The sequence below is a fragment of the Lycorma delicatula genome, chromosome 1 (assembly GCF_047948215.1).
Source record: "Lycorma delicatula isolate Av1 chromosome 1, ASM4794821v1, whole genome shotgun sequence".
NCBI lineage: Eukaryota > Metazoa > Arthropoda > Insecta > Hemiptera > Fulgoridae > Lycorma > Lycorma delicatula.
Window position 1 is genome coordinate 145500500 of NC_134455.1, and position 12750 is coordinate 145513249.

General features: G+C 29.8%; 1 protein-coding gene across 9 annotated transcripts in view; it reads right to left on the bottom strand.

Annotated features, from left to right (window-relative positions):
* shot (dystonin-like protein short stop) overlaps window positions 1-12750 on the bottom strand; it is a 644960-nt gene that overhangs the window by 501045 nt on the left and 131165 nt on the right. For 2 of the 9 annotated variants that reach the window (XM_075363700.1, XM_075363456.1), the window contains exon 1: window positions 2727-2879. The exons of 5 other annotated variants lie outside the window; for them this stretch is intronic. The gene's annotated coding sequence lies outside the window, so the exon portion shown is untranslated. Of the gene's footprint in view, window positions 1-2726; window positions 2881-12750 lie in introns of those variants that run through there. 2 more of the 9 variants (XM_075363691.1, XM_075363710.1) reach the window with 2 other exon arrangements.

Here is a 12750-nt window from a genome sequence, read left to right on the forward strand (position 1 = left end):
GGGATATCACTACCAGCTACGCAATACGTCCTCTACAGCTTCCCTCACACTTAACATCAGCCAGTTAAAACCATCATAGGCCTAACATTTTCATTTGTCAAATTAAACCCAAAACTAAGGTGGAACTTTGGTAACGCAAATTAGGACAAATTACTTGGATAGCAATATATGATGGATACAGCCGTGTGTGAAAAAATATAATAGATTCGTTAGTTATTATTAGAGCTGTCAAGAGGAATATCCCAAGGGATCTTAAGAAATCATACATACAGGCTCATATTACGAATAGATCATGGAGGAAGGGAAAACTCAACTTCCAACACTGAAACAAAAAAAGCCTGGCCTTGTTGAGAAGCACATTAAAAGAAAAGCAACCTTCATTCTAAATAATATTGTTACTAGGCTTGTTGATGTGACTAAATTAAAAGAGAAATAAGTTTTTCAGAAGGAAAGTCAAAGAGGAACTGACTATGAATAAGTCATATGCTGCTCAGAGAATGCAATTCTCAATTCCCTTTGATATGGAGGAGATTGATCAGGTAATTTCATTAGTCAAAACATGTAATGTCCCCAGTACAGATGAGATCTACCCTGAATTCTTGAAGAACTGCAGCCAGAATACTAAAGAGCAGCTGAAGGTTTTCTATAATAGCATATTGATCTCTGTAAAATTATCATCCTTGATGAACGAGTACAATAATAAAAACACAAACCTGGCAAACTCACGACGACAAATGTTTTGTTAGCTACCATCCTACATCACTGCTGAGTCTATATTATAAATTGTTAGAGGCTATCTTACCAATAAATAAGAAAGAATAATAATTGACAACATCGTGGTAGCTGAGAAGGCTGGCTTTAGAGAAGGTAGAAATTGTCCAGATCAGGTATTTGCAATTACTTTAACAGTGAAAAAGGATTCCAGAAAAAATTAAAAACTGGAGCAAATTTCGTAGAATTATCTTCACCATATTATACTGTTTGAAGGCATGGACTTCTAAACTAACTAATAGGTGCAGTCAAATGCAAAACCTTTATTATCATCAGTTTTAATATTTTGGACACAGTACATCCACATACCATACGATAAATAAATCGACTTGATATTGACAATTTACAGATTACTGCTTAATTATTATTTTACATAATCTACCAAATTCAATAAAACTAAAACTGAATTCTGGTTTTTGACTTCTTCAAGAAAAGAAAAGAAGATCATTAAGAATACATTCAAAACCAACTTTATTTTGCAGTTAGTAAAATTATCATAACACTTGTATGAGTAAATCAATAGGTACTATGTTTATTTACTGTAATCAATGATATTAACAGTGCAATTTTTATTCCAAGGTTATGCCAACTTGAAATTTTTCTATTATTTTAAATTATACCACATATTGTAATCATACAAAATAATGCTAACCAATTAAAAAAACATCTAAAGATATTGTTATAAAAGAAAAAGTAACTTAACTTAAAATATCAAATAAAAACCTGCCAAAGCTATTCAACAGTCATTATTTTATCTACAATTTGAAAAAATATTCAATAAAAAAGCATTTAAAATAACAAAAGGAAAACCAAGAAAACTAATAAATGGTATCACAAAGAAGACATTTAAAAAGGTACTAATAGATTTTTCTGAAAAAATGTATTGTTTCATAAAAGCCAAGCCTATCCTATAAAATTCATTCGAACTGAATTAAAAAAAGAAATAATATACAAAGAATTTGAGATATTGAAACGCTTACAAAAGAAAGAAAAATAGGAAAACAATACCAAACAAATATTAAAACTTCGCTTATCGTAAGATAAGCGAGTCACATAAGAAAATAGCGATGACGACATCTACAAGTTAAGTATTTGGCAATGATTATACAAAAGCAGGTACTTAAAATGCGATAAAGTAGTAACACAACGAATGCCAAAAGTGAGTTGACTTCTTAAAAATATTACGTTACAAGACGCATATATAAATGTCACATCTAAATTCATATATTAACCTACTTTCCATAATTTATATGCGAACGAATCAAATGACAAAACCACAGATGTAAATAACCAAACGGAAAAAGTAAGTTAATGTGTAAAAATAAATTAAAAAGTAAAATAAAATATAATGCAATGATTGCGCGATAATGAAGCTATGTTTATAATTTGACTGCCGTCAGGGAGATCACTCCAGTTTAAACATATTTATATCTGAATTTATGTTTCATAAAATTATTAAAAATTTATAACACACCTTAAATTTTTATGTATTTATTACCAAACTGTATATATCTTAACGTAATAAAACTTAATTGAAACGAAAAAGAATTTAAGAGAAAAAAGATTAGAAATTATTCAAATCAAATATGAAAACATAAAATGAATACCAATTTATGGTTTCGGCTAGTAGTTCTACACTTAATTTTTTAAACAATCAACAAATAAAAATGAGAAACAATGTAATGCCAACGGCTCGCAAGAACACAAAAAAAATTCTAACCTAAAAACAGCTACGGTGGCAAAGTAGTGTCTATAAATAATTTAAATAAGTAAAGCATAAAACAGTATACTATTAAAAAAAAACAATTAAAAAACACTACAACTGGAGAAATTTGGAACGTAATCCTGTTTTTAGTAGGCTGGTAATTATGCAAATCCCACACACAATGTTGCAAATCAGACGTTGTGAACAGATTGAGACAGTAAAATTACCACTATCACACCGCTGTACTTGCCTCATTCGATTGAAATTCAAGTCCCATGGGCAAACCACGGAAAAGCATTTAAAAAACACATTTCAACGCACATATGTGTCCCGCATTATTACCATGTTTTTTACACCCACGAACCGCTAAACGTTAGTAAGATATCCATTCCACTATCATGATACACACGGACGGCTTGCCTACGTTGCTGTCCACTCCCTCCACCGACCCGGCAACATATTAGTACAGAATACCACCACAAAAGCGCTACTGATCCAATACCTGTTCAAAATAACCTACCTGTTGAATTTAACAAACGCCATAGCATATTACTTATCAAAAAGAGAAAGAAGCAAATAACATACATCATATAATGTTATCTGTATTTTAAAACTTCCGCAATGATTATCTGTAATAATTTATGTTTAATTTGTGTTTTCAATAATATTAACGATATATGAAAAATAACAGAAATAATTATTAAAATTAAAATAATTGCGTTTTTGCTATTTCAGAAAGAAATGAATATTTACTTAACTTATAGTTAATTTAAAAAAATAAATAAACTCATAAAATGAAATAAAAATGTTAAAAACCAAATTTTTATTAAATACAAGCAGACTGTTTTTAACAAGCTACTTTTTTGTAGTAAAATCGATGTTCACTAGGTAGCACCACTCTTCTATATCACTGCTCTCAACACGAAGTAGTTAACTTTGAAATGCTTATCGTATTCATTTCATTATGAAGTTTATTAACTACTGCTCTGAAGTAAAAAATAACTTTGATAAGACTTTTTGAAAAAAGCAAATTCGTCAACGCATAAAAGAAAAATTGGATTTTCGAATTTTAGATATTGCTAGTTTGGCTAATCCTCAGCTTGTACGATATTCAAACGTTCGTTATATTTTTTTTTGTATTAGCAAAACAAAAAACTTAATCGATTTATTACTACTTAAAATATAAAATTAAACCTTATTTTTCCATTAATTTTCAGAGAAATTCCATAACTACACTGTCAATATTTCAGTACTATCAAATCAACTTATATTCTCCAAAGATCCCACAAACACAAAATAATCTACATAACGAATTCTATTAGTTGGCTCACCTTTGCGTTCTGCAATCAGCGAGTGAAATATTAACAGCAATGTTGGATGTATTCTTTATTCTAAAATTTACTTTATTATTGTGATAATGATTTCACTAAAATAACAAAAACTGAATGACAACATATATTCCGCTACAATAAAATATTTATCCAGTGTCAGACAAAACAAAGTCGTCTGAGAAATGCAGGATTGCTGCTGCTCTTTTTTGTACAGTGGGGTTGCAACTAAAGGACTACAGCATAAAAAAATTAAAAAAAAAAAAAAAAAAACAGCTGACATCATTTTTTCCTCTCTTGAAAACAATAAATACGGCCTTTTACTTTGTGTAATTAAAATAAATTTCCACAGACACACAAACTCTACCATTCAAAAATCACGAACATATTTTTATTTGCGTATTGCAGAAATCTGGCTAGCCATACAAAGTAATTTTGACGTAAGATGATATTCAAGATAAGATATGAAATGTAATGTTACAAAAATACGTGCTATAGTCCAATACATTAATCTTTTTATTTTTTCTATTTTTTCCATTAAACTCCGCTAAAAATTTGCCTGTTTACATTTAATACTACTCATTTTCGTTCCTGAAACATCTTTGAATACGAATAAATGTTGATTTTAAAATTACAGCTGCAAAGGTGAATAAAGATCTTTACTCAAGGTAAATATTCTAAATTACCTAGGTATTGTGAATTACCTAGTACAACGAAAGAACACTACATTAACAAATATTTTTCATTCAAAAAATAATAAGAATTTTTGAAAATTATTCTTTCCTTACTTCATAAAGTTCTTTATTCCATAAATTTCCAGATATTAGTACAGCTTACTTGATTCGAAGCCTATAAACAGCTGCCTCTCTCTTGATCGCGTATTGGGTGTACCTGTACTTGGTTACATCCTCCGATCGCCAGGCCTAAGGTTTCATTAACAATTACAACCGAAAACAAATCGGTGACCGGGAAATAGTATCAAGGAGCGTAGCGTTAGCATTTTACAACCGGTTCAGTTCAAGTTCCTTAAATAATTTATTATGATATAATATATTGATATACGAGAATATACATGTATTACATACGTAATTTGTCTTTCAAAAAGGTAACGTTAGTCGGTAACAATCAATTTTAAAAACCGTTTTATTTTATTAACATTGTCATGTTAATGTCAACGTAAGTACTTTACTTACGTAAAGTAAGTAAAGTATATTTACGTAAGTAAAGTATAAGGTTTATACTTTTTATTGTTATACAGACAGGTACTTTTTATTGTTTTTCATCGATAAATTTAAAAACAAATAATTTAGAACGATACTTATTGAAAATAGTTCGGGTTATTAACAGAAATTTAATAAACCAGTCATAGAACAAATGGATTTTATAGAACCGTACTAATCGCAATTATACAGTAAATTCTAAATTATTTTATTCCCATTTGTTTAACTGCAATACAAAAGTAATTCCTGTACAGAGTCAGAAGTCTAAAACTTACTTGCCATCCCGACACTAATCGATACATAAACTAAACTATATACTAAATATATTTGTAACAAACATGTACTGATGATCAAGAAAAGTAATTAAATTACAATATTTAAATATTCAATTACAAGAAGCATCAATTATATCCATTAAGATACTCGTCCACGGCAAAGAAACAACCTTTAGACGAGTGTTTTCAATTAAAATTAATTGTTCAGTTTTCTTCTGTAATATTTCTAGTCGTAAAACTTTTATCTATCACAGATACTTAACACCTTTTAGAGTAATTATAGAAGCGGATAAATGACCATTAATAGTTTCATTACTCGTTAGGAAATGGTTATGTTTCAAGTTAATTTACACAAATAAGTCTAAACGTTAAATTAATTTATTCATTCAAAGAAATAACCAAGACACACGACCAGCTTATTCAACAGTGGAACCTTACAAAAAAAGATTAACTGCTACTACAACGATGATATAAAATAACTCCGAAACCGGTGCGTTGTAATATAGCGGTTTTGATTCTCCCGCTCAATCTTTTCCTCCTAATAATAAATCCACATTTTAATAACTCCCACAGTTTTTAGTTCCCCCAAATAACATAAACTACAATTTTGATATTCGCCTTTTTGACGATTAAAAATTAAATAAGACCAGTGAAAACCGATGTACATCGTAAGTTATAATGCCACAAGAATAGATATCCACAAGAAATGCCATAATGCCACGAGAAACAAATACTCAAAAAAATATTTCACGATTCATTTAATTCAGCTACGAAAATAAATGTACTCAAAAACTAATAAGACATTATACAATTAAGTCCCTTTACATTTTTCTGCCTTTAAATCATAATTAAAACGATTCTACTTTACAAAAGTTTTAGTTCCGTTAAATAAATTTTTTCATCTACCCGAACATACACAATGCTAACAAGAGCAAAATTTGTTTTACAAATTACAGACAATACTAGAAGCTCTTGAATTTCTTCCACAATTAATCTTTAGACAAAAATCGTCACAGAAAATTATCAATGTATTACACTTATACGAGTAAAAGGGATACTGGTTATTCAAAACATTGCTGAAGGACTTCGTACGAGACTAAACATTATATCACTTGAAATGGAACTGCGCGTATAATAGAATGGAAAAAACAACCTTAAAACAACAGCAATAAAAAGAATCGATTACAATTTCTGAACTAAGAAATAAATATAATAAAAAGTACAATTAGTCCTGAAATCAGTCCACAAGGTTTATCAAGAAATGTAAAAAAAAAATATAAAAAAATAAAAACATTTCATATTATTTATTCGCAATATTGATAATAATAATAAAATTACATTTATTATGCTATAAATGCTTCTTGCAAGAAATAATGCAAATAATGTTTATCTTAAACACAAAACTACAAAATAAAAGTTATAAGTAATAAAAATTCACGTTTTATTACTTATACAGTAAAATATTTTTAAAAAGGTTAAAAGGTCTTCGTGTTTATTCTAAACTTAGTTCTAAGCCTTCAAATCGCATTCGCATTAAAGTTTCTTGATGTTTTATTGGTGTCTCTATCCGTAATCATATAACATAAAACGCAATATCAGCTATTAGATCCCGGTTTATAGGCGCATTATAAATCAAAAGGGCTCCTTAATGTAGTTAATGTACAGAAATATTTTAATTATTTCTCTTATAAAGAATAATCAATACGATCGTTAGCATTCTCAACGTGAATAAACAACGAAACTAAAATAACACGAATAAATTACAATTCATAATACATTTATACTCGTATTTACCTACACAAAAATGCACGGGAATAAAATTGTTTTACCCAACACGTAGTTATTTCTGCCGACGAAAATAATTTAATCGGAAAAAGTAAAAAATACATTTTATTATATATATGGTTAGTGCTTACTCCTTTAATAGAACCAAAAATTAAATTATATATATATATATATATATATATATAAATGAATGTTTGTTTGTCCCGTATGCGTTCCTGTACCATTAAACCGATTGCGACGAAACTTTGAGTTATGCGCACGCCCGCCAAGATTCTGAATTAGTTTGGACCGGCTAGGTGGCGCTGGGGTTGAGATACTTCCGAAAATTGCATTTAAGGTCCGATTTGGTTCATATTCAGAATATATATTAGTTACGTGAAAAGAAAAATTTTTGCCAAAACTATACGCGCTAGGTGGTTAAAAACCATGGTGTCGAGATATTTACAAAACAAACAAATATACAAAATGACTTTCTTCTTATATATATATATATATATAAAAGGCAATGTTCGTATGTGTGTCCGCTATAGACTAAAGAACTACGGACCGATTTATGAGCGGGGGAAAAGGGTATAGGGAAAAAGGGGGATAGGGTAAAAGGGAACGGTTAAATTTTGTGAAATTCCGTAATGTTCAGTTTTTTTAATGTTTTATCAAACTTTCAATTATGTTCATTTAATATATATATACTCAAATCTAGTAACAGCGAAGCGTTGCCGGGTCTGCAAGTTACTTAATAAAATAAAGTAATTTACGTATAACAGAATGAATCGGCTGATAAAAGTCGATCCATTCTGTTACCATCGCACATCTATCTCTATGAGAAAGAGTCGAAAGCTAATGAACAGTGGCCGCTCGTGTATAGGCGCAGTGGAACTGCAGCATCTCCCATTTCCACTATATATTATCGATAACATCTAATATAATGAGTCCTTTTTTTCTTTACACTTGTACAACATATAATCCTTAAGCATAATGTCGGTAGCCGTCCCCCAGTTTATGAAATAGATACAAAAATCTTTGTATGAAACTTTGTATGCGCTTCACAGTTCTAGAAGCGTGGTGTTTGGCTGTTGCGCGCATGCGCACATAGGAAGCTGCACGCGAGGCTGCGAGGGAGAGCGAGCACTGTCGCTTTCGCAGTGCCGACCCTGGCGTGCTGGTGGAAGGCAGTCTTTTTTACTCCATATGTATGAAACGTTCCTTGTTCGTTCCCTTGTCTAATTTAGTCGGTGGAAGGAACATTAAAACCGCTTAGTTGTCTTTTCAGTAGTGATCAGAAGATGATGAAAAGCAAGGACTCTTTTCTGCCAAATCTATCCAAAAACACGCCGGAAGGGCGAAATAGAAGGTACTTGGTAAAAACAAATTATGTATGTTTCTGTGTAGATAGAAATTTAAATTAAGCACTATTGGATTGTAGCTTTTTTAAGCAGACATTTTATTAAGTTATTTTCTAATAATACTAAAAAGTATTATATGCATTGACATTTTATTATTTATTCAATTAAACCTAATGTGGTTTTAATGTGCTTAAAAACCATGTACTATATTCTTAAATATGATAAAGTGTAGAATTAGATTATCCTGCTTCCAGCTATTCTATTTGATTATTTTTTCGGTACTTTTATTTTACAAAATATTTTAACCTTGGCCTTAAAAATGTCCGGAAAAATTTTCTGGAGCAGCACCCCCACTAAGTTTAGCTACGAGTCGCCACTGCTAATGAAAATTATGTTTACGAAATGTTACTAACTGAAATGTAGGAGAATGGACGCTTACGGATAGTGTTCTTAAACTAAACCCGTTAATTGTAAACATTCATTCTTATGAATTCCTACTAGCAACAATTCATTAGAATTCCTTAATTCAAAATTCATAAACTACAGACAATTTTAACGACCGTTAGTCGATTTTAATAACACAACATAATAGAACTATTTAAAATTTGCACCTGTATGTCTTCATTTTATATAATACAAAATGAAATAATGGAAATTCAATTATTAAAAGAATAACAAAATAAGAATTAAGGATGAGCGCTTTGCCCGTTATTAACGAACAGAAAAAAGTAAACCAGAGTTCGATAAATACTCATCGTTGTAATAAACTTGTATTTTTCTTAAATGTTAAGGAGAATCTGCAATAGCCCATGAAGAAACTGATATTAACGTAATAAACTGATAACGTTCGTTTTCGGTTAATGAAAAATCTCACCCTCAGTTCTTCAAAAGTAAAATGATGCCGTATTGAAATTCTTAGAACACAAATTATGAAGCAAAATTAGCGGTGGTGTATGATACATTATGTGAAAAAAGTGACTCAAAATTGTATCCTAAGTAACTTACTAGGCGATTGTAAAACAAAACAATTTGAAAAAAGTATAATCTTGAGGTTTGGTATAAATTAGTTTTGTTTTTAAATAAACATTAGTTTTGTTTGTAAATGAAATTTTTGCGAGAAAATTCTCTTACGATTTTTTTTATGGAATATCTAGTTTGTCGATAATGTTGGAATACTTATAAGTCAAATAATAAGTTATACCATCATTAAAAGAAAGGTAGATATCCAATACACAAAGGAATACATCGTAACACAAAGTTGAAAAGTGAAATGCGTAGAATTCCTATCTATACACAAACATCAATATTACTAAACGAAATGAGATTATGGAAATTTAACATTGTCTTCGACCACATCATAGATACGAGTCTTCCTAACCAATATAACCATCTGTAACCACATAAAATGAAACCACTAATAATAAAAAACCAACTACTGCCACGGAAGATGGTCGAACAGCAAACGAAAGCTTTATGAGGATAAGTTAAAACGTTCGGAAAATTGTTTACGTGTGGTAAGGCGTCGTTAAAATTATAGATTTGTATAATTAAATACATGTAATGTATAACATTTCAGTAAATTTTACGCTGGAATGTTTTTTTTTTAGCATCCGGTAACTACAGTTTAGATAATTCTTCAGAGGATGAATGAGGATGATATGTATGAGTGTGTGTAGTCTTGTACATTCTCAGTTCGACCATTCTTGAGATGTGTGGTTAATTGAAACCCAACCACCAAAGAACACCGGTATCCACGATCCAGTATTTAAATCCGTGTAAAAATAACTGGCTTTACTAGGACTTGAACGCTGTAACTCTCGACTTCCAAATCAGCTGATTTGGGAAGACGCGTTAACCACTAGACCAAACCGGTGGGTATACGCTGGAATGTTAATGTTTATGTAACATAACGGTTTAAATTTTAATTACGTCGCTCAAAAAAAATTCAAAATCAATCGACGCGTGTGGTCAATTAAGTACTGTTCGATTAACAATGAAAAATAATTGAATTACTACTACAATTTTATCAATTAAATCTGCAGTCGATCTTTACTTTGGTTATGGTTTCATCACTACTATTTGTGACATCATTGCCTAAAAGTTACATTTTTCTGTTGTAACTCAGTTTTTCCTGCCTCTTGTGAGATCAAATTCATTTAATTTGTTCTTTAAATTTAATTATACAACACAATGCTTAATATTTATATAACAAACGAAAATTTAGTTCAGAATTCTGATTTTTTAAACAGAGCGTAGGCCCTCAGGGATATGAAAAGGTTTAAATCGTCGTCTGGGATTTGAACTCCACATTACGCTTCGGTTGTGCAATTAGGTAAATTTTTAATCCTAAATAGAATATTTGCAATGACCTTATTTTATGATCATCAGCCCAAAGTCGGTTTAAATTATCCAACGTTGTTATCAGTCGATACAAAAAGCTTAGGCAGTAATAATGAAGTACCCTCGACTAAGTAGTAGTCAGAGGAATGGCCGGTTCCTCTTTCTAGAGATTTATACATGACCTAATAATAATGAAATTATTGTATACAGATTACATAACAAACTGGATTAGTAGTTTAAGAAAAAAAAAACAAAGTCATATAAATCAGTAGATAACAATAGAATACGAAGTTTGGGATCACACAACCTTAATTTCCTCCCCGAGTTTAAAAAGCAAAATTAATGAATTACTATTTAAATTACAGATTGTATAAGTAATAATTAATTATTATTATTAATAGCTTATTACCTATTAAGTATGTAAAATGTCATTTAAAATAGAATAAATCTAAAACAATAGAAGAAAATTCAAAGAACAGATTTAAATAGAAGAAATTTAAAGAAAAAACGAAATGAAATTTGATCTCATAAGAGAGAGGAAAAACTGATTACAACACAAAATTACGAGTCTAACTTTAAGGCAATGACATCACAAATAGTCGAGAAGTGATCGCTTCGAAACCGTAAGCAAAGTAAAGAATGATTGCAGACTTAATAAATAATTACAGCTGCAATTCAATTATCTTTCATTATTACTCGAATAGTGCTTACCTGATCACACGCATCGACTGTTTTTGAATTTTTCGAGCTGTTACAAGTAACCTTCAAAAACAAACATTTTGTCTACGTCGAACTAATGGTAACTATTCTGTTACTCGATATAAGTATAATCGAATTCAGTGTAAGGTAAGATAAAAGAAAATCAAATAAATAGAACAGACATCGGTAACTTATTTTAATATTTAAAAATATAAAACAAAAATAACTGTGACCTTCATGCCGCTTAACATTTTTAATTTAGGAATGTAGAAAAGCCTTTATAAATTCTAATCATTTGTAAATTGTACAAATTCTAATTATAATATAACCAGTTAACAAATGGAATTGTTTCCAAGGTCAAAAATACATTAGAGAAACTTTTTTTTGATCTGTTTTCGAAACGTTCGATAATAACCATGTATGGTAATAATTGGAGTTTAACATATATAATCATCTACAAATAAAGGAAAACATTTGTCATTTGAAATTCTTAATTTTCAATCCAGTCCGATTGCAGCACCACTAAAAATAGATCGGCACGTCACCTCATAAACCGGTTTTTATTAATACAAAAAGGAGTGGTCGCCGCTTCCCGCCGGTCAAGAGTTGCATAGCATAAATTGCACAGTCTATAAACAATAAGCTTACAATGTGTTCTATATTTCCTTGCTACGCCACCACAGTGTTAGATAATTACGTCATAATGATTCCAATAAACACATTAATTACTGTTTTAGTCTATACAAGTCTAAAATAGAACAGAAATTCACTGTAATTAATATTCAATTTATTTACATTAAAATAAATTGAATAAAATAAATTAAGATATCCGAAGAAAAAACTCAAGTATTTGTACGATTAAATATCAATAAGAGATTTATGATTATAAAAATAATCTAAGTTTAGAGTGAATTGATGCAGGATGTTTTATTCCACGTCGAAGTGCGAATATAATTCGCATAATGTTGACTAATAAAAACAAAAGTTAATGTAAAAATTCATGTATTGTATAATTACTTTACAACTTTAGATCAGAATTATATTGAAATTTGTACTATGCAGTTAGATCATTGTTATTATGACGACTGATTTTTTTTTCTCTTTTATATTCATTAATGACTATTAATTTGACATTTGGTGCATAAATAAATCTATTTATTGGCATTTTCTTTCCATTTATTATTAATTTATTTTTCTTCATGTTTGGTATGATTATTTCTACTGCCAATTTACTCATTATTCTCTATATTTATTAACGGTTTATTCCTCTTAACTTTTAATACG